At 39.0% G+C, this 24,046-nt stretch overlaps 1 protein-coding gene across 1 annotated transcript in view; it reads right to left on the reverse strand.

Annotated features, from left to right (window-relative positions):
- Nucleotides 1-5,421: 5,421 nt before the first annotated feature.
- Nucleotides 5,422-24,046, reverse strand: part of smarcal1 (SWI/SNF related, matrix associated, actin dependent regulator of chromatin, subfamily a-like 1) — a 43,778-nt gene continuing 25,153 nt past the window's right edge. Inside the window, exon 19 of the mRNA XM_023299027.3 lies at nt 5,422-5,834. The gene's annotated coding sequence lies outside the window, so the exon portion shown is untranslated. The remainder of the gene's footprint in view (nt 5,835-24,046) is intronic.

A 24,046-nucleotide genomic window follows, 5' to 3' on the forward strand; every position in this document is an offset into this window, starting at 1 on the left:
ACCTGAAATTTCTGAGTTTTCACACAAAGAACACCTGAACATGTCAAACTGGTTCCATAGTAGAACCATCATTGTAAAAACGTCATAGTATGGTGTGTTGCTCAAAAAACATTCCAACCCGGCTATCTGGGGTCGCCGAGGAGCAACACAAAAACAGGACAAACACTGGTTTCCAGGGGGTTAGGCAGCTATTTATTTGAAAGAGTAAGTTTACAACAACACAACATGTGAGCAGAAAAATCACAAAGTCTGTCTTTAGTTCAGCTGTCTTTTTTTATTGACCAAACTTTTCAGGAAGTAGATGAAGAATAATTAAAGCTCTCATGTAGATCCTTGTGGAGAGTTTAATCTTAGAGTTTGTAAAGCTGTTGAGTTTTTAGAGTCACGTGGATTGTTTTGACATTTAATAACCGAGTCCTGAAATAAAATTATAGTTGTACATTTCTGTCATTTAGTCTGGACTAAACAAATAACAGCAGCATAAATCTCAAACGTCATTATGAGGTGTCTGGATTGAGGTTTCTCACTTGATAATGATCAAAACATAAAATTTAGGTTGGTTTAAAGGAATATTTCACCTTAAATCTTTGAATGTTGACCTAAAAGGTTGGTTTCAGGAAGTATTGCACCTACAAGGTCCTCAAACATCCACCTTAAAGGAACATTCCACCAAAAATCCTTGGACATGCACCTAAAATGTTGGTTTAACCAAGTATTCCATCCAAAATCCTCAAAGAGACCTGAGGGACTGGTTAAAAGGAATATTCCACCTAAAACCTCAAATATAGACCCGAAAGGGTGGTTTAGAAAAAATCCTTCAATGTAGACCAAAAAAGTTAGTATGGAGGAATATTCCACCTGAAATGTAGACCTGAGAAGTTGGTTTGGAAGAATATACCATCCTAAACATCCTTAAATGTAGACTAAGAGACGGTTTGGAAGAAAATTCCACCTAAAATCCTCCAATGTAGACCTAAAAGGTGAGTTTAATGATATATTCCACCTAAAATTGACTACTGTAGACCTTGGAGGTTGGTCTGATGATATATTCCACCCAACATCCTTGAACATAAACTTAAAAAGTTTGTTCAAAGGAATATTCCACCTAAAATCCTTCAATGTAGACCAAAAAATCTTGGTGTAAAGGAGTATTCCACCTTAAATGTAGACCTAAAGGATGGTTTGGAGTAATATTATACTCTAAAATCTTCCAATGTAGACCTAAAAGGTTTATCTGATGGTATATTCTACCCAACATCCTGGAACATTTACCTAAAAGGTTGGTGGAAGTCACAAATAAAGGAGCTCTTGGTTTTTCCCAGCGTTACTGAGTCCAAAGCTGCTGTTTCAACACAGACACATTCACATGCATCCACAAACCTCTCAGCACTCAAACACCCACAGACAGGAGGCCTGCTGGACCGAGGCTCGGCGGCGTCCTCAGACCCACGAGTCGGGGAGTCGGTGAACTTGTTGGTCTGGTTTGAAGGCCTCCATGTGGTCCAGTAGAAGTCCATGTAGTCGGTGTTGGCTTTGAACCGCAGCGACTGGCCACCATCAGGTGGACCGGCTCGTCCTCGTAGGGCTCCTCCTGTAGCCTTGAGGGAACCACAGGAACATTCAGTAGCTGTTGGAGTTCTTCCTGTCAGGCTCGTGGTAGAACGGCTCTGAAGAATCTTGTACTTGTCTTATCTGGAACAATCTAACAGCCTAAACTGTTAACAGCAGTGTAAAGAAGCAAACACAGGCATAGATTAGGACTCAAACTAGATTTATTTTAGAAAACAAATCAGCTTAGAGGCATTTGTTCACACATGTGGCTGAATAGGAGGCCGTCCAATCAGGTTAGAGGTCTTCACTCTGTAGGTTGGTTGTTCGGTGAGACTCTTGGACCTCCATCAGCTGACGTGGATGTTTGATGGTCTTCTTCTCTAGTGCCAGATGATTCATCCATGAATTCAGCAGCTACAGACTGAAATGAAGCTCATGCTGCTGTTATTGAATTCCTGTTCCAGATCAAATGTTCAGAGCTCACCTTGAATGCAGCCGTCTGCTGTCTGATAGTTTTTCTCATTGTAGTCTTCAATAAAGTCTTTTTCCTCATGTCAGGATGTGGTGAGGCTCTTTCTCAGTCTCTGCAGACGTCCCTCATTGTGCATCTCCAGAGAAGAAACAGAAAAACTGATCACTGCTTCAGCATCACAAACGTTCTCCAGCATTGAGAGTGTTTTAGGAATTAATTCATTGTGTTGTGAACTTTGAAGGAGCAGAAACTTTACAGCTGCCAAAGATATGAGCTCCAATTCTGGATGTTTTAGGAAATGAAGTTCATCAAATGAACACTTGATTATTGCTGATAACTCTCATTAAATTACTGAAGAAATCCAACATAAAAACCTGTAAACTCTCAGGCAGCTTTTGTTAAAGTTTGTCTATAATTCTATCATCATGTTCTGGAACCAGGACTCTGCAGAAGTTCCTTCAATCAGATACTTGTGTGTTTCTATTTAAGGCCTCAGGTTTGAACGTACAGCAGAGGATTAGAAAGGAGTGATTTTAATATTTAAACCAGTCCAGTAAATGTTTGGAGTAAAAATGATTAAAATGTTGATTTAGATAGATTTGTGTCAAACAATATTCTAGAGTCTCACTTAAATATATCCAAATGAGTTCAGTGTATTTACATTTTATAGAATATTTGATTTCTTAATCTCAATACTGTAGAGTCTGACCCTAAATATTATAATAATGATGTAAATTTAAATAATAAATAATATTGTAGTGCAGAGTCATATACTTTAATCAGCTAAACTTACATTATAAATATCACTGTACAATCTTAACCTGAACATTCATATTATTGAGGTAAATTTACATAACTTAACTGGAATATGTCTAACATGAATCTTTTTGTATTGTGCTGATAATCAACAATAACCCAACTTTCAGATAATATTTATTCACTGTGTATTGGGTAGTACAGAAGTATTAGTACAGAATATTATTTCTTGTTTTATGTGTGATAATTGGCAGTAAACATTCTAAGAAGTGGAAATTGACAGGGATGTAATAGTGCTGTTCTTGCACAATATTTGTCACTTAATTGCCCTCAGGATGCTGTCGTTGAGCTACTAGTTTTACAGAACAGGCAGATGTTGCAGCTAATGATGGTTTAATTCACATAAACAAGGAAACAAGTCCATCATAATTTGAATGTTAACAGTCCAAAATGAAAAGGTCATATACAGCTTTCCTATTAGGTTAAAGAGCCCCCCCAAAAAACATGAAAAATACGGTAGCAGCTTTCATTTTTTCTTACAACCCCCCCAAAATATCTGTTGTACCCCCCTGTGCCCCCCCCACTAAAATTAATCTGGATCCGCCCCTGTCTGACATGAAAGCTGGGATCGTTCTGCAGTTACTGTCCTCAACGAGCAGCAGGTGGCGCTGTGAGCTCCTCCCTGTCCCAAAGCACAGGGGGTCAGTCTAGTGACCTGCAGCATCCCACTGTCTGATTAGAGGAGACCCACATCACTCCATGTCCAGACGGCAGATGAATCAAAGTCTCTGCAGATCCCGTCCTGCTTATAGAGCGGGATGGAAATGAAAATGTTTCTTCACTGTCACACTAAAATAAATCACTGCATTTAGCCTCTAGTTCAGAAACATATTTTGGGTATTTTAAACTCACTTTTTGTCTCTCCTACAACGTTGACTACAATTACATGCAAACGGAAAATTATGCAAATTAGGCAATGAGGTCATTTAGCGACTTCTAGCGACTTTTAGGACAGCCAATAGCTACTTTCCTTACTGAGGATTTGGCAACACTGGTCAAAACATAAACGATGCCTCTTTCCCATCGTTGTAAGCTAGACAATGTGCTACAAGCCCAGTTTTATCAACAGTAGCTGTCTTTCAAGCTGCATGAATAATATTGATGTCTATGGAGTGAACAAGGACCATCTGCAAATTGCAAAACTGCTACAACAGCAAAGAGAGACACAAATATTAAATAGCTTCACTCTGATACACTGTAGTGTCACCAAAATCACTGCAGCCTTCAACTGGCTCCTGTTGACACCAATGTTATTTCTGCAGCTTGAAAGACAGCGACTGTTGATAAAACTGGGCTTGTAGCACATTGTCTACCTTACAACGATGGAAAGAGGGATCGTTTATAATGAGTTATTGATGGTGGAATTCTGAATCTGTGAATATCTTTCCGATTTTACTGAACTGTGGCCCCAAGGAGTCGTGGTGGGCGTCCTTTATTTTGATTTCTGAAATGTGGCAACCCTAGCCTCAGGTGGGACTAACTGGCCGTATGAAACAGACTAAAAGCTTCAGGGACAATTTTGAAAGGCTTGAATTGCAGGACGACTGCCAGCAGAGCAGAGGAAACATGACTGCGTACATGGAAACAAGAGTGAGGCTAATTTACTGAGAGTTCCATGACATAGTATGCGCTTTATCAGTAAGGTGACTGAATCTGAGGATGAGATCGGTTTTGTTGATAGGTGTAGGAAGGCACGGATTTGAGATTAAATACATCTAAATCTACACTGAAGAAGTAGTAGTCCTCGGCTCTAGCTAGCATCAGAATGCTGTGGTTGGATTCATTATCATTCCATTCTCTTGAACGCTGTATTTCGTGAATGCCTGGGAGGGATTTCTTCAAATTTGTAACTAACATTTATTTGGAGCCAAGGATGAACTGATTACAATTTAGTGGTCAAAGATGAAAGGTCAGGGCCAATGTGACCTCATGTCTATCCTATTCTTTTGAATGTAATCTATCAAGAATACCTGGAGGGTAATTCATTACAGCTGCACAAATGTCCACTTTGTCTTATTCACATTTGTCTATTTACAGTAGTCATTGCTCTAATTGTTGCTATTTTTGCTTTTAACTGTGGTATAATTACTTTAACTTTTGTTGTTTTTAAATGTTCTTCATGAATAAATTTGATCTGACTTTGACTTAGACCATCGATTTTTGTGGTCAGAGGTCAAAGGTCACTCTGACCTCAAATGCCATGTTTTTGGCATTAACTCAAGGGTTCATACATAATTATGATACAATTTTACTACAGCAGTATGAAACAATGACATGAAGAGATTTTATATCTTAAAGATCAAAGGTCAAACATGGACTGACCGGCAAACAAACACCAAGCAGTGATTGTAGTTTAGATCAGTTTTCCACAAAATACCCTAAAAATCGAACAAGACAGACCAAAGAGTGGAGCTTTTAACAGTGAAAATGGAGGATATTTCTCTCAGGGCTTGGTGGACATCAAGACAACAGGGAAAAGAGTTTTGGACTTACATTAACCAGGTCTCTTGAAACATAAGTGAGTGGTATTGTTGCTCTATGTCTGCTGATTATGTGAATAGGGAACAGATTGTTGCCTGTGGTTAAAGTAGCCAAAATTCATTTAATAAAGGCTAAAATATAACAAGAAAAATCAGTTCAGCTCCTTCTGTTTCTACCAGCACCTTCAGTTTCATAATTACAGAGTAAAACAGATGAAAGTCAGGGATAATTATTTCCACTGCACGATTGATTGTCGCAGTTTCGAGGCCACAGGTTCAAACATCTTCCCCTCCAGACTGGAAAAGGCCGTGGACACTGTGAAGGTGATGAGAGCGTCTGATTTGCCATGCAGGCTTTTCCCTCCGCGAGCAGATGGTGACTTGGATCGGCGCCTTTACACTGGCTGCTATCTTCCCCTCGGTGGCCCGTCTCTGCCCATCAAAAGCTGGCTGTCAGCTTGCAAACGTATTGATTACAGGTGCCACCGATTTTCCAAGCAGCCAAGCTGAGGCATCTGGGTTAGAAAGCAACAACAGAAGGAGAGGCACTCTGTTACTCTTCCAGTTGCTGAGTTAAAGAGTAATCTCCAGGTTTATCACAAATATCAAGTGTCTCTGTAACAGCAGAGAGAAGGTTAATTGCAGTAACACCTTCAGCTTCTGCCTGTGTTTTAACCACGGTGCGAACATGCTACAAGGCTTGCTAAATACAGAACACTGATTGCCTGGAAACCAGCTAACAATTTTAATTAATGTCAGCGTCCATGACATGCACACACCCTCCCACCCACACACCAATTAGCAGCGCTGTACGTCCTGATGGATAAATTTACCAGGAGTCACGGTGGTTCTCTCTACAGGAGAGTCAAAATCTCCAGGTGATCTGCTTCCAACTGTTCGAAGCTGTGCAGGAGACTGTGCGCTTTACCCTCATTAAAACCCAGATTTCACTGGGTGGCCTCATTACTTGGCCTTTCAAAATGTCTAGCAGGATTTACATTATCTTTCATATTCCGGTTAGTAATTAACAGATGTGTGGTCCATAGGGATCTCTTCAAAATTACATTTTAATAAAGGCGTGTAACTGCAAAGGATGAGGTTCGATCAATCAGTAACTCAAAGCACTTATCAGAGCAAATCTTTCTTTAAAGTGTGCTGACTGTCAAAATTAGGACATTATACATACAGTAATATGAAGAAACAGCTCAATAACTTAAGATGTTTATAGTATGTTTGGTTTAAATGAAGGCCTTAAAACAAGGGAAAGTTCTGGCTTGAAATGTAAGAAATTAAGAAAATCAGTCAATAGTTTGATATTTGAAAATAAACGCACACAGACACACAGACACACAGACACACACACACACACACACACACACACACACACACACACACACACACACACACACACACACACACACTACTACTACTACTACTTTGGTGGTATAAAATACTAAAAAAAATACAGCCAGGCGAGCTGTCAGAAAGCCAGAATGGTTATGGAGCATTAACCTGTTTCAAAAAGATAGAAACACCAAATCTAATTGTTTTTAAATGTGTATCTTCACATTAACTTGAAAGCTCCAAATGGTGGAAAAACGTATTATCGCCCTTTCCTCAGTCGGAAACCGTAGTCTGGTAATTGTGTCTGAATAAGTTAAGCCATGAAGAATGTCCAATACATCCAATATCTTTCAAACTTTTATTGCTCGTTCCTTCAGTGGTCTCCAAACAGTTTATCTACAATCTGTTCTCATTCCCAGGGGGTCGAATAAAGCCGCTTGTGTCTCGCACCACACTCAAAAAAAGAGCTCTTTCAATGAACTTTCATAGCTTTCTTTGAACATTAAGAAATTCTGTTCAACCAGCTTAATTTACTTGAAAGAGATAAACTTCATTTACTAGTGGGATTTTTTATTTTCTGGAAAATTAGTTGTCCCAACTCAATTAAATTAAGCTGGACCCAAGCCTTGGAAATAAGTTGAATCAATGCGAACACATGTACATTACAATGGACCAACATAATTGCTTAATGCTGACGGAAAGTTATTTTTTAGTTTATTTTTTGATTTTTTTTTTTAAAAAAACAAAAGTTAATTCACTTTCCATGATTTTTTAAAAAATTGTTTTAATATTTTTTCCTTGAGTGGGCTCAATTGACTCACATCTCAACATGAATAAATCTAATAAATGTTAAGTTGTTAAATAAGTACTAAACAATTTATTCATGTTCATATTTGAAACAAAATACATGTTACACTTCAGTAAATGTAACAGGCATCCACTTTATTTTTGAGCATAGATGTTCTTTGCCATTGATGCTACCTGCATCAATATTCAACGCTAATGGACATATAGAAATTTTTCCAAAAAATAAAAAAACCTGAGATGTAAGTAAGGACTTTTTCCAGGAAACTGAGGTTTGTGTGCTGTCTTATATATTACTTTTACACTAGGATTTTGCACCAAACCCACTTGGTTAACATTAGACACCAGAACTAGCTGTTCATGCTTTGACTTAAAATACAGCTTTTCACAACATTAACCACATGTTATGAGCCAAACGTTTCATTAACTGAAAAGGAGCAACAGTGACAGCACCAGCAGAGAACATTTGGCTATGGATTCATGGCATCTATTTTAGACACACACCTATTTTAATAGGTCTTTAAATGATCTGCCAAGGAGTCCTGACAAATCTGCAGTGCGTGAGGAGGTAGGAGTGTGGACCAGACTTGTATGTAGCATAAAAAGCCCACTCTTATCAAAACACTGCCAAATTAGGCAAAGAAATTGCAATGATGATGTGAAAACTAAAACGATTCATTGCTTATTGATTGCAGTGCTTTTTCATAGAAGCGTGATCCTGTAATTATTGTGCTGACACGTCTATGCCTCAGCACAAACAAAGGTTTTATTAATAATATACTTTATTCATGCAAAATTTAGGGTTCCTCATGTCTTTATACATACATGTACAGTGATACTGTTGCTACGTGACAGACATTTTCCACAGGTGTAATATTAGGCCTATCTATTTTCAAATGTAAAATTTGTAAGCCATATTGCTGAAAATGATTTTCCTTAGAGTGTCATTTCAAACTGTTCCAACTTTCCCAATACTGATTCAAACAGCTGACCTCAGAGTTTGAGTCCCTCTCAAATGTCTGGATTAGGCCATAACTCCTGTTACTAGGTGCTGCAGCCCGTGAGCTGTGACTGAAGAGTAAAAAGGAGAAGTTTGATTTCAATGAGAGGGTATGTGTCTGATTTTTTTCTTGGCTGGGTGCAGTGACTTTCATATAGTGTCTGGTTGCCAGGCAATAAGACCCCAGGAGCCGCTCCTGGCCAGGAAAAAAAACTCCAATATTACCTTTTTACACTTGAGTGTTTGTATGAAACAGAATGTGTTAATTAGTGAGCTTCGGAGTTGCAGCATGCACACTTTGTTCTTTTTCTTTTACCTGTGACATTGCCTCGTTGGCTGTATGCCACTTTTTACTGCCTTTATGTCAAGCTAAGCTAACTGGCTTCTGGCTCCAGGAACATATTAACTCACCAAAGTGTATTTTGCAAAATGCTAAATTATTCTTTTAAGAAATTGATACCAGGGAGTTAAAAGAGACTTGTGGAAATTACTCTGGGCTTTAGTTAACATTTATTAAATTCTAACGCCTACACTTTATAACTTGAGAAATATGGGCCAAGAGTGTTTTCTGTTTCTATGACGATGTGTAAAGGATAAAACCAAGTGCTAGACTACATGCACCCAGTGCTTTCTTGTGCCTGGACAACACAGCCAACATGTTTTCTATAGTAACGATGTCATGTGCATCATGTGAGGCTCACTAACTAGAAGTCAGCGTGAAAAGATGCTACACCCTGGAGCTAAAGAGAACAAAGCTGTAACAGAGGATGCAAAAGAAAGCTACTCCTAATAAGAATGACTTAAGGCTTTCAAAATGTCACATCGCGCACCAAGGTAAAATTCATTCAGACCCTTCTCTCTGCAATAGGCTTTCTAACTCAGGCCATCGAGGAGTGCTTAAGAACATCTGAAGGTATTTCTCAAAGGCTGAAATAATAAGGTTAGAGCCTAGCGGAGCACTTTTTAATTACTTAGTTATGGCCAGAGTCCTGCGAGAAGCGTTTTACATTCCTTTCAAACTTCGTTGCAAAGGCAGAAAGGTCAAACACTTGAAGAAATTAACAGACTTAAAACACCTAAATCAAAAAGTCCCTACAGGTACTTTTCTTAATTAGTATTGTTTCACCTAATGTTCCACTCTGAAACAATTAGAGAGGCTGCAGAGCTGAGGCTACATATGGCTGTCTGAATAGGAATGACACTGTGTAATCCTCCACAGCAAAATAAACTCATTGAAACAGCATGTTACAGCATTCTCACGAGTCTGATATTGTTGCTAAATGTCATGGTAACAACCTTGCCGAGCAGGGTGCAGTCTCCCTCTGACACAGCCTCCTTCCTGACTTTCATCATTAAACGGCACACATGGGCAGGAGGCTTTGAAAAGCTTGCCGCTATTGAGCACTCTTGAAAGGAAGGCTCTTTTCATTTAGTGGTCTACTGAAGATGATTTGCATTCAGGGGTTTTAATTGTGCTGTGTGATGTTCAACAGGCTAAGCTGCTCCAGAGAGCTCGCGCTTCTCATTTGCATTAGTGATTGATGGCGGCTGATTTTCCCTTGAACTTTCAGGGATGGAGAGTTCAGAGCACTGGAGGCAGCTGAGCTGGATGGAGGGGAGTCAGGGGGAGAGGGGAGGGCAGGCAGGAAGCATGGTGGGCTCCAGGAGGACGAGCTCTTTAGTCAGTCCGTATTCCATGATAATCAGACAATCAGCCACAGATGCCTGTTGAAAAGGCTTGATTGTTGTTCTCCATGATAGTAAATACTCATCCAGTAATCTTGGAAATAGGGCTTTTAGCTATTACTCCAGGGGCACGGCGTAGTTACATGAACACCGTTTCTACGGCAAAGCAGGGCTTTGAGAGCATCTTGCATAATTGCGCTGACACATGTTCTGTTAAAGCAGGCTATGCAGTAACACACTTAGATATGAACCTCTCATGTGGGCAAATTGTCCATAGGAGAAATACAAATTTGCAAAGGGTGGAATCTATTTTCTCCTTGAAATTACACTCATATACCAGTAATTTGCAAGGCAAATACAGCAAATGCCTTTGGTACCTGTACAAACACAGCATAATGAACACTCCTGGCTTCATGTGCTGTGATATATTACATATGAATAGGTATTATATGCATAGTTCCTCTATTGAAACAGGGTAATTTAATGTAAATCAATCAGTGCCTCCCACCTGACTGCCTCAGAATTATTTTGTACAATAACTTTAGCATATCTAATGAAGCCACGCACAATTTTACCCTCATACTATGATTTTTTTTCCAATTTGAAGTAAGTAGGGGTTGGTCAATTCTTTTCAGTAGCTATTGTTGAGCCCTTATAATTTCATAAGTATAGAAAATAGCAACATGGAATTTTCAAGGCTGAAAAAGACATTTGAGTTCTGTTAAAAACTGTCACCATATCAATGTATTATTCACTCCAGCTGTCACAATCTGCAGCCAAAATCTCTCTCTCTTTTTTCCCCCTCTATAATCAAATTTGAGTATCAGTATTATGGCTTATATCATAGCTGTAATAGTAAAACTGCACCAGTTTAATATCTTAGAGAAAGCTTTAAAACTGCATTTAGGTTGTTCTTTGAAGGGTCATATCATCATGTGATGTAGGTGGTTGGTCAAGAAATGTTATAGTATATGAAAGCTCTCATTTTACCCACATTTTGATACCAGGCTCATCTTCTATGCATGATTCCTTCTGTTTCAAAACTGTTTTATCATACAGGAATATTAGAGGAAAAAGTAATGCAGATTAAAACAGACAAAATTTCAACCCACCCTGATGTGCTTCAAGGGCCTGTAAATCTGTTGAGGTTCATGGTGTGAAGGCAAAATTTTGTATGGGTTCATTGAATACACTAAAGCTGTTGTACATTAAAAAACACAATTGAGTCCGAGGGGGTCAGTTCAATTTTATATAAGCCAGTACAATATGTACTCAGACTAACTAAAGAACAATTACATTTTTTCATTGTTTTGTTTTGTCACTCAGGTTTTAGTTGATTTTAGGTGAGATTTTGTTCTAGTTCATGCTAAAAAAGATAACATAGTGACATAAGACAGGACTATGCAGGTTAATATAATAATAGAAGCCATAATCAGTACTGTGACAGTGATTGTCGTAGCTTGTACAGAGAATTTTTACCTCAATCTACAGCTCCCCTAGGTTTTGTGAAAATGGAGAAAGCATCTCAGTGTGATTAGCTGCTTGGCCTGCAACTTTACTGTTTTTGTTCACTCCTCTCAAAGCATCAGCTGGCTGCAGAAAGCCAACAAGCTCTAAAAGCCCACAGTGGAACACTTTCCCAGCAGCAAAGCTAAGCATCTCCCTGATGACAGACCAAAACAGAGCATAAGGGAGAGTGAATGTTGCACTTAAACACCCACTATATCAATTTCTTTTTCTCATTTAACCATATTTATTGATATTCCATTAAACCCATCTTACATTTGTTTGCAGCCTATTTCAAAAGAGGAAAAGAGTGCATGCAAGAATAGCGGCTAGATAGAAGCATGTTTTTTTCCTGACAGTATAGGGCCTCTGTATCAAAACAATAACAAAGGATGGATTTTAATGACTGCATTAAGTAGCGTGGGATCATGGAAATTGTCTTTGCAACCATCACAGATGCAAATCTGTTTAGGGTCTGCAAAGCCACAGCTGGACAATATTCAGCTACAGCAGGTAAAGGAGATATGAAGGCATTGAAAGAAAACCAAATGAAACGCACCGTTAAACTGAATAAAATGACAGGTTCCTCATGGTTTAAACACTGGTAGCGACATTTGGGACAAAGTATGCACACAACTCAACAAAATATTCATTGATCTAAGTTGTTTCAAGACATTTTAATGCAGAAATATTGCATATTTAAAGCCTTTAAAGTCATCGATGGCCAGGGACACAACACTAAATGAATAATAATGCTGTTCTATAACTACTGGAATATTAAAACAAGCAGCTGAAGTTCAACATATGAAAAGGTGATGATATGTTGGCTTGTTTTGAATGTTATTCCTGTAAACCTGTCCGTGTTGCATAACTTAAATGTCACACTTCCTACACTTGAATTATTGTTGCTAGTGAATATAATATAGCAATTATAATTCCCCCACAAGTCAAAGTCAAAGTCAGCTTTATTGTCGATTCTGCTACATGTGTACACATACAGAGAACTGACCCTAACCCTAAAAACGTGAAAACTAAAGCTAAAAATGTAACTGTCAGAACAAAGTACTTGTATGTAAATGCCATTTATTGGAGACAAGATGATTAATTGAGGCTAGAAACATCTGTAGCCTGCATTATATTGCATTCTGATGCTTACACTGCAAGCACATGTATTTTGTCAGACTGTTACAGAACTACTGAACCTTTCCAACATTCAGATTAGATTCATTTAGATTAGATTAGATCACAACTATAGAGGCTACAGTATGCATTATATAAAAGACAACAAATGCTTCAGTACATTCGGATACAACAACACCTTATAAAGTCAACTTACATTATGTCATTGTTTCAGCATTTGGTGCACAGCTAAACTTTAATAGTATGCTCCATTTCCAGCCTAAAAGCTTCTTGCCTTTAGCTCACTATGAGTTCAGTCTATTATAGAGCAATTTAGCTTTATAGTTCATTCAGTTTAACCTCTGTTGCTTTAAAACTGTCTGTTAGGCAACACACAGGCTGATTAAAGTCCAAATAAAACATGAAATGATTTCAAGTCCATGCACAAATTTACAGAGTCACCTGTACAATATAACAGGCCAAGGCTTAAAGCTGTTCTAATCGATAACGGCTGTTGTGCAGAAGATGAAATGGCTGTATGTAATGTGAAAGGTTTCGCTGGTAGGGATGAACCCACAGAGAATTATCATCCAACTCTACAGTTCCCCTCAGATCTACACAGTGTAGAGTTTTACAGCCTCCATCTCTGCTGTTGTGGGTCATTGTTGCAGCACCACCTTATTTCCCACAGCAGGCAGCTGCATCAGAGAAAAAGCTCTGATGTATACGACCTGCCCAGCAGTAAATGGCCTACAGACAAAATTACAAACAAAAAACAAAAACACTGGTGCATACATACGGCATCTAAGGAGCCACATAGTCCCTTCATGACTTAGTAAAGATCAAGACAAGCATAAAAGAGACTGAATAAAGGATTTACAACTGCCAAAAGTTGAAATAGGGAGATCATGTCAGCTTTATAGAATAGTGTCTCTGCAGAGGAGGCTGAACTTTCAGGACTTTAGTTGTTAGACTGCATTTCTAGGACCCCTTTCTTGTTGTTTTTTTCAATAACACCACCTCTTGAATTGGATTACTAAGCAAGTAGCACATATGGTTGCAAGAACTGCATTTCTGTCCAATATTGATGACAATTCCGGAGTGAGTGGAGAAAGTTTGATTTGTATAACATTAAAAACTGTTGTGCTGTCTTCAACTGAACAATGAAGTTATCATTAGCTTGTGAAAGTGTAAAAATGAAACTATGAGTTGTCTTCAGGCACTATAATAAACCTTTAAAGTGCTATTATTTGGGTGAAATAAACCTTTAACACTGCAAATACATGGAAAGGAAGTAGTATTTTGTGTGGAATAAACCTTTAAAACTTTAATTTGTTTGTTACAAAGTATGATTAAGGTGGAATAGATCTTTAAAACTAGAAGTAAGTTGTAATTTTGGCTGGAAAAAAACATTAAAACTAGCACTCATTGGGTAATGTTCTATTTGGGAGGAATAAATCTTAAAATGTGGGTTCCTGAAACTGCAGCCTCCTCTGCTGCAGACACTTAATATTTACTTCTTAGAATAATAATGGGCCAATATTGTGAAATAAACTGATGAAACTTTTCAGTAGAGTTACATCTACATCTCTAAACAGAAGTTTCACTAAGGCTGTATTTAGGTCATGTATTCTGAAATTTAGGATGCTATATAATATAAGTATCTGCCGTTTTCTGTCCCTCCTGCTTTTCTTGATTAGAGTTGTGTATCTGAGGCGTTGACAGCATCTCCTCCTTCATCCCCAGAGTGCCAGCAGTAAGCCTCTTCACTGTGTGATGTTTAGGCCCAAATGCTACCTCGTGATATCCTGGTGAAAATACATCTGGATTTGGTCGAAATCGTCTTAGATATTCAGTATGTGCTTTGCATTCAAATATCAGTCTATTAATGCTGTTGAAGTGATTATACGCAACTAAGACCTGTCAATCAAATGTAGCCCAGTTTGAATTGGGTCTGGACACCTCTAAAACTTTTTCTTTGATCCCTTATCTGGGTGTGGTGTTTCATTTTCCCACCAGCACATACATATAAAGTTGCACACAAGGGCAGACACTTAATGTTTTACAAGTATACTTGGAATTAGCAGTAATTGCCAGGTTTCTAGTTTTATGAATCAGTTTGGACAGAATGTGTAATGTGGATTCTGAAGTGCATTCAGCCATATTTTATTCACCAAGCCAATTCCTCCATTTTGGGATGTCACCATTAAAGCGGGCATCATTGTGAGTGCAACACTGTAGAGTGGAGGATACCTTTCAGCGCTGAGGCAAAGAAGATTAGCTCAGCCTACAGATGCTTGGTTTGCCGCTAACACTATTTGGTGATAAAAGCATGCCCAGCAGAATCAAAGCAAATGTGACAATCAGTTCCAATTCACTTTACAGACAAGGCTAATTCAATTAACCTTCATTTTCCGCACATACACCCTAAATGGTAGCTGACATCGACTGCTGAGAGTGTGAAAAGATCCTCTGCTCTGAGGTGAGAGGCAGCTGCATCAGTATCACTGGAGCAAGAAATACCCGAATCGCTGCATTATTGTTCGGTTATTATGGACATCTTTGCAGGGAATTTATTATTACTAGTTGCAGAGGGGGCTTAAGATAGGTCAGTATTACTAATGCCTATAATGAAAGCTTTCCTATAACTGACAAAAGCTCACGATGGCAGTCCATCCTCCAGTGTGAGTCAGGCACATCATCTTTACTGCATGCAGTCTTTGAATAATGCATGCTAGCTAGCCGCATGCATCAGCAGCCTCCATGGCATTTCTTCTGCAAGCATCTGCACCCATCAGCATGGAAAAAGCAGCCAGCAGCAGCAGAGCTCAATGGCCCACTTGCATAAAGTGGGCACTACCTTCCAAACTGTTCTGTTTTTGGAAAAAATATTTTGTCAGCATCAGATGCCCTGCAAGATAGAGATTTCTTTAGTTGCTCGACACTCCTCACTCCCTGTTACAGCAGTCAACAGAGATGTGCAGATGTGAGAGATGAAAGGCTGAGCTGGTAGTTGAGCACCTCAGCTCTCTCTGCTGCTGGATGCCAAAGATCACAGCTCCATGCTCCATTTTCACAGCTCATTTTGTGCCATCTGCAGCACTCTGAGGATACCGAGCTCACATGAGAAGCTTGACTATGAGGTTGCACGAATCCCCATGCGTGTCTCCGACGGCATGCAGTCAGTCGTTATCAACAGGATCAGGAGGCTGCAGTTGACAATATGAGACTCCCTGCTGCAGCCTCCACAGATGTTTAGTTTTCTCTCACAACTCACAATTGTTGCAGCCTTGTCTGAGATTTTGGAATTATGTGCTTTGGGTTTTAGACACAGGCATTTTTCATCTCTTGTTCTCTTGCACTGGTCATTGCCAAATAAGTCTGGCAGTCGTAAATCCGCTGCTACCATGTAAGACCTGTATGCCAGAAATCAGAGGACTTGGCAGCCACGTTAAAGTATCTGAAGTCTGCACTCTCTGTATGAATGATCACAGTTGTTTTTCAAATACTATGGCACAGTCAAGACACCTCTCCAGCAACAGACATAAAAATAAAAGTAGCATTGCCGTGACAAAGCTATGTTATTGGCCTCTAGCTTTTCCAAAAAAGCCCCACGAAATAGATTACAGGGACTCCAGTGTTTGCTTGTTTTGCTTCATGACTCACAGTGGCTTCAGACATATTGCTTTTGTCAAGCACATAAGAAGACTGCAATTGTAAGAGCGCTGCAGACCAATAAAAACACTGAAGTGTATGATACTACAAATAAACCTAACTTCACAATGAAGCATATTATTACCACAACACTGAGTTCTTTTCTCAGAAGACGTGGAGGCAAAGGAGGATGAAATCAGTAGAAAAGCGGCAGGGGAATTACATGTGAGGGAAATGCAAGCTTCAGTAGAAAGTAGAAGCAGTCTATTATCTACAATCACTTGGGAGGCTATCCGAAACAAGACCTTTAAACCACAACCCAACCCTCTGTAGACTGTCTACCCACTAATAAACTGTCTTTTCAATTAGCACCTATCTGACGCTACAACGATAACACAAAACCAATTACACGCTGTGCTGCAGATAACTCGTAATCCACTTAATAGGTCTGATTTGACTTCTTCCTTTTTTCCATCTCCCCGTCCACCACGGCAGCCCCGGGGCTTTTTGTTCTCTGACCAGGACAATGCATCACTTTGAATTATCAGTATTGAAGGCACATTTGAGATAGCAGGTCAGCCAATCTGCTGGAGGTCCCGATAGTGTTTTTGTACAAGGGGTGTCGATGACAGCTTTGGTGTTGAGAGGTTTTTCTTGATCTATTTGAGGTGCGAACACCTCGATTCACAGTTCACACCTCTGTGCTCCTTGTGTGTTGCTTAGGTAATGTTGTTCATTAGCATCAGATGTTCAGCCTCTATTTGTGTCTCCTCTTTGCATTTTCTGTTTCGCTGCAAACAAAAGAAAAACCCAACCAGAAAAAAATGACAAATGGCCATGAGATTTTGCCCAGCTCAGGGTGATGTTATCAAATCCATTATTTTGTCCGACCAGCTGTCTGAAACCAAAAAACATTCAGTTGGCTACAATGCAAAACATGAAAAAACTGGCCCCAACCTCAGCTGCTGATAATCAACCTAATTTCAGCTTTACTTAAAAAACTACTCTATCTTTGTTGTATTGTAAAGCATATTGCCATATGTTTTTCAAAAGTGTTCCAAATATATTAGTATTTATTTCATGGAAGGTATCAGAGAGGGAGATTTTTTTTTTTTGTAAAACAGATGTAGTGGAAAGAAAAAAATGACCTTCGCAAAGCCTTGATAGATAGAAAGGATTGTCATTTATGCTTTTTAGTCTAACCAAATACAACATGCTAGAGAGAGAGTGAGCTGCAGATCTGGGAAATGAGGCTTTCTGAAGGCAGTGGAGCTGAATAAGTAGACTGAGCGACTGCAGCTATTAACCTGGAGCTGTTTCAGCTTTGACAGATAACAGAAACCTGCCTCTAATGATGCCACTGAGTCACGGCAACAATCTAGTACCTTAATTGCGAGGAGAAAGAGCAAAAAATGTGCTGCATTCAAGCTACAGTGTGGAGCAATCAGATGCAACTGGGCTGTTTGTGCAAACTGGGGGAAAAAAGATAAATATTTAAATAAAGAGAAAACAATAATTGTCTCATTTGGCACCCATGCAAAGGTAATCATGAATTTCCAAATTTTAATCAAAAACAGGTCCGTATAGCCTTGAGTGATTTTCTTTCATCGTACACCTGATGCGCGGCAACTCATCTCATGCATCGTACAATGCAAAAATCAATCATAATTTGAATCAAAATGATATTTCAATGGAATCTTTTCTCACGTCTCACTGTGTCTCTGCCCTGTTTAGGAAAGCAAACAAAAGCCATTTTTGCTCCAGGCTGATTTGTACGAATGGGTGGGACAAAAAGAGATGGTAGATGCATTCATCAAATATGGCAATTTGCTTAATGGACTCTGACAAAGCCATTGGCGGTCTTTATTTAGATGCAGATGACTTCCTCCATACTGGCTTCCTCTGTCACTGTTACAGCCGCCTGTCAGAAAAAAAAAGAGAAGAAAGCTCCCTCCTGTTTTTACAGACTGACAGTTAATCACCACCACTGCCTGTCTGTATATGAGGCTGACTGACTGACTGACTGACTGACTGCACTCCCTCTTAACCTCCCGTGGCTCACGCTATTTCCCATTCAGCCCGTATAAAATCTCTATTAATGCAGCAAGAAAAGAGAGCAAACCCTTTCTCGGCTGGACTGCAGAATATATATGTGAATATATATTAAGCCATATGGTCAAGAAACACTGACAGGTCGAAGAGTGTGTCCGTGTTTTTATTATTTCCAGCACAATATCACTGAAAAGCATAGGTGCTGCTCCTAAACACAGCCCGACTCCTCTCGGCTGAACAGTACTTGATATTATACACCATGACTTTTTACAAATATGCCAGCAGAAATAAAGCTATTCTGTATTCAATTGCTGTATTGCTTACGGGAAAGTTTTAGGCCTGGAAGAGCTGATAAGTATGCAGCCAGCATACTGAAAGCAGAGGGCCTTCCCGCTATTAGCAAACTCACAGAGCATCAGTACTTGCTGGTGGATGGTGGATATTAATCTGTCTTACCACACAATTCTGTTGTGTGTGAAAACATGAGCATTACCAAATATTTGGTTTTTAAATTTCAAGTGTTTTCTCTTTTAAAAATATCAGCGTGTGGCATCACAAGTATATATATAATCTGGCATTTTGTTTGTCTTCAATTATTTACCTCCACATCTGCTATTTGTAGCTGCATGTTAGCATTTTTGCTTCATCTATAACAAACAAAAATGACTAGTTGATTAATCAATAGTCATTCTAGACCAAAATGTTTTGATAATTGATTATTTTCATTCATTTTCAAAGCATGAAGGGCAAAAAAACAAATGTCCTCCATTTGGCTTCATCCAAAAAAGAACAACAGTGATTGGTTGATTAGTCAATAGTAATGTTTTGATACTTGATTGTTTCCAATAATTTCTCAAGCATAAAGTGCAAAAAAAAAACCCACCATCCTGTGATTCCAGCTCTTCAAAGGATTAATTGCTTGTCTTTGTCATATATCTTTAAAAAAAAAAAAAAAAAGACATCTGAAGATGTTTAGCCAAGAAAAAAAAAACAGCAGCAGATTAATCAATAGTTAAATTAATTTATTTGATTCAGCCCTGCAGCAAAAATAACTGCATAAATCAAACAAACAAACAAAAAAACCCAGAACAAATAAAGACATTTGTCTGTTTTGAAAAATTCCTCAAAGGCTATGAGACCAGCTGGGATTTCATGCACTTGTTTCTGAATAATTAGAATGAAATCCTTTGGGCCGCAGCTTTGAGGATGGTAGTCTGAAGCCTTTTTGCAAAAATAAACATAACAAATGGGGTTCTTCTTTAATGAGGCTTAAATATGACTTCTGTGCTTAAGATGTGCTAATGGTGATTAATCTTCAGCACTGCGGTAGCTTCCAATCCACTGTGTCTCTCATCGCAGAGGAGAGATTAACAGCAATACACCAGGGAAGACGATAAGTGTTTTGGTTTTCTTCCAACTCCACATGAGGACTGAAGGTCTACAGAGAGACAAGGAAATGACCTGTATTGTACCACAGAAGCCTGTAATATTAGTGTGATAACCAATTTAATGCAAAGACAGACTTTCAGAGTCTGTTAAATTAAAAAAAAAAAGACTCTTACATTCAACAGAGAGAGTTTCTGTTAATTCTGTGGAAGGTCAGCGGTGAATTACTGTTGAATTCAAACTCCTTTTACTTGAGCTAGTTTGTTCATTGTTTTTTAAATACAATGTTTTTGAGCTAGAATGTAAAAAAAATGCTTTTGAGATATAATTAAAGTGGACAAATAAATAGAGGTTTGTCAGTAACTGCATGATGAGTCTCAGTGATTCAGTCGATATTTAAAATTTAATTGGCTCATACATTCTTTTGAAGAATATTTGAGCTGAAATCTCTAAGCATGATTGCTCACCGCAGGCAGTGCAACATATTAACCATTCCTACTCTGAGCATGTGCCATATTGACATAGAGATCAGTTCAGCTTTACAGTGTGAAAGGAGATAGAGTCTGTACCCTCTGACAAGCCTCCCTCTTTGCATTCCCCTGGCGCAGGAAAATTACGCTCCAGTTTGCAGAAGCATATCTGATCGTCACACAGTCAACTGCAGGCAGGCAGCAGCAGTCTTTACTGATGACATTTAATGACACAAAGGTCAATACTTGTATTGGGCACATGGAACAAAAGCATCAAATCAATGTTTCTTGTTGACTTGATAGGACACAAAAAGCAATCACTTTGTCACATCTCGCTGATGAAAAGTAGCACAAAAACACACAACTGCCTATTATGCAATGTATGAATCTTATGTCTGTGGGCAAGGGCTGTGTCAGGACCTTGTCACAGCTTCCATGATGGAGGGGAGGTGATTGTTGTTCCCATCTGGCGGCATAATGAGCTCAGAGCCAGACAGGAGGGTTGCTAATAAAAACATGTCATATGGTACATACAGCACAGAGAGCAAAGCAAACAGTACAGCTGTCGTCAATAGCATGAAGGACCCTGACATTCCTTTTTTTGATTGTCTCCTTTTATAATTCTCTTTCTCGCTTTATTGTCACAGTGCACTGTAATTTGTCCTTTTGTGAAATTTTTCCAATTGTAAGGCTTGTTTTTCTGGGCCCACTTTGTGAGGAAGGAGGCTGTGGAGCTGAACCGCTTAAGTGCAGCAGTTCATTGAAATTCATGGGGGAAGAGCATGCAAAAGTGGTCTGATCTCTTTAGAGGACCTATTTCACTTTCAAATAAAACGTTACAGTTGGAGGGTAACCTCTGCGAGGCGTCAGGATGACACAAAGTCAGAAAGTACAAGGGGCTCCAGCGCTTGCGCCAATTTCTTCTACTTTATTGCTTTGGTCTTTCCTGACAAATGTAGGAGGAAAAGCAGCTACATCTCAGAGGAAGACTGGGCAGAGGTTTGGGTGTCAGCCTGAGCTCTGCAGAAAGCTCAGTAACACATTCAGTGACAACCTGCAATTACAAGGAGTATGATTAAAATGCCAGGGCCTACAACTACAGAAATGAAGGCTAGGGGGCGATGTTTGAAAAGCACATTTTTGTTGCATTTGATAATTGCACAGTGCGCCTGCAAGGTGAACATTGTAAGGTAAATCTGTGCTTAGAGGAGGGAAGTGATTTAGTATTCCACCACCATGAAGTTTAGGTGATGGCAGGAGGAGAAAGAACAGTGAGAATTGATGCAGCAAAAACACTAAAATTTATGCAATTCTAGTATCCATTACGTGTCCCTGCCTGTCTGATAGTGACCAACATCTGTAATTTGTTGAGTCTGCAACTCAGGATTTCTGATTCTGAAAAAAAAATACAATCAACACTGTGTCAGCTCAACTTCTCCTTAATTATTTCGATTAATCAGTCAGTCATTTGTCAGCACAAAACCCAAAGATATTGCAGAAGTCAGAAAATCATTGTACTAGTCTGTGATTTGGCTTCTGGATTTTTAGGTAAAATATAAGCTGCAATGCCCAGGCTGCACTGTGCACTTTATTTGATGGTTACTTGGAGTAAACACAGCTCACGCAGAGTGGTACGAAGGGAGGTCACCAGGTCATTTTGTGCTCCAGGGACATGTTCCTCTCTGCATCACATGACATGGTTTAGGAAGAGAGGAAAGTGATTGGTTTTCAACACGTCGTATTTGCAGGGTCAAGATCATTTTTGTCCACCGCGGCACCACACAGCGAAACTGGAACAATATTAATATTGTTGTGTTTATTCAGTTTATCTGGTCTTAAGTTTGGTGGGAGAGGTCAATCAAACCTAACAACATTTTATTTATGCAGCACCTTCCATGTAGATTTTGCAGTATGAGGTGTTTAAATGCAACAGTAGAAAGAAGATACACAGGATTAAGAGAATGCTAAGCCAAAAATCTTGAGGTTTGTTTTAAAGATGCTGACATATTGTGGCGACCTCAGCTCTCCTGGCAGGCTGCACTAGAGGCGAGGACCACGAACATTAAGTGCCGCTTCGCCTTATTTCATTGTCCTCACACTGGGAACAACTAACAGGCTGTTGTCAGAGGACCTAAATGATGTAGACGGAGCAAACCTAAGGACAGAGATACTCAACTTATGGCTGGCGGGCAAAATGTGGCCTGTGATAGGATACCCACAGGCTATTTTCTAATTCACAATGAAAATAAAATATTTTTTTTTTGCTTGGCAAATGTGCAATAATGTCCTTTGGCTGTTATTCAATTAATATGAAAGTAAATAATTTAAAAGAAGATGAGCTATAGGTGTTTTAATTTTTTTCATTCAATCTGAAGAATATTCTTTGTTTATTAATTGGCCCCCAGACAAACCACGCTCACTGCTTCACCATAATGTGTTGCAGGTATTCAGACACTGCACGCATCAAAAAAAGGATCTTAAAATCTACTCTGAAGTCAACAGGCGACCAGTGAAGGATGTCAAAGCAGGTGTGATGTGAGCTCTCCGTCTGCTCTTGGTCAGGACATGTGCCTGCTGCATTTTGAATGATCTGTAGCTTATTTATAGCTTTTTAAGGTACACCAGTAAAGACAGCATTGCAGTAATTAAGGCTGCCGGTGATAAATGCATGCATGAGTCTTTCAGGATCTGCCTGGGAGAGAAATGGTAGCACTTGCAATATTTCTGAGGAGGTAAAAAGCACTTTTAGTGATGTTACTGATATGAGATTCAAAATTCAAAACAGCATCTGGAAAAACATCAAGGTGTTTGGAAGGGACTTGACATTTTGTGCTGGAGATTTTGAGTTAATCCACAGTATCTCTCTCTGAGCCTCTTCTCCAATTATTACAATCCTCACTTTAATCTTAAATTATACCATAAATTAATTGCATTAATGATGTGACATCCACAAGTCAATCTGACCAGTACATTAAACCAGTTTACCAATGGGGCAGATGTCATTGGGTGATAAAAAAAAAAGCACAACTGTCTTCCGAGTGGTAACATATTGGGACTGAACAATAACAGGTCCCAGAATGGAACCTTGTGGAACCCCACACATTATAGGTTCAACAGATTTGTTGTCATATTCACAGAAAAATAGACAGTTACCTTGTACAAGGTTTTTTACACTACATTTGTGAAAAAAGCAGTGGTGAAAAGTAACTAAGTTAATTCATTCAAGTACTGTAAGCACAATTTCGAGGTACTTAGTGAGCATTTCAGCTTTATGCTACTTTATACTTCAACTCCACTGCATTTCAGAGAGCTATATTGTGCTGTTACTTTAGAGGTGAAGATTTTTCACAGTGGATAATATAACAAGCCATTAAAATGCAGCACACGGTTAAATATACCAGTGGTGTCCAACATTTCTGACTTCTGACATCTTACAAAAAAATCTATTTGGAGTTGAGGTCACATTTCAGATATCCATTAGATGTTAACAGTTTTGTAGATTGGTGACTTTTCCCTCTAAACATCTCACATGGTTTCATTTCAGTAGATGCTTAAATGATTAAATATGTCAGCAAATACAAAGATTAGAGAAAAGTCCAGAAACTGAAAATAGAATTTGCTTTTTCTTCCTTTTGTCTACCATTACTCATCTCACAACCCCTCAGATTTATTTGTTGAACTCTAATTATATGAAATAGATCAAACT

This window comes from Amphiprion ocellaris, chromosome 11 (genome assembly GCF_022539595.1).
Source record: "Amphiprion ocellaris isolate individual 3 ecotype Okinawa chromosome 11, ASM2253959v1, whole genome shotgun sequence".
NCBI classification, from domain to species: domain Eukaryota; kingdom Metazoa; phylum Chordata; class Actinopteri; family Pomacentridae; genus Amphiprion; species Amphiprion ocellaris.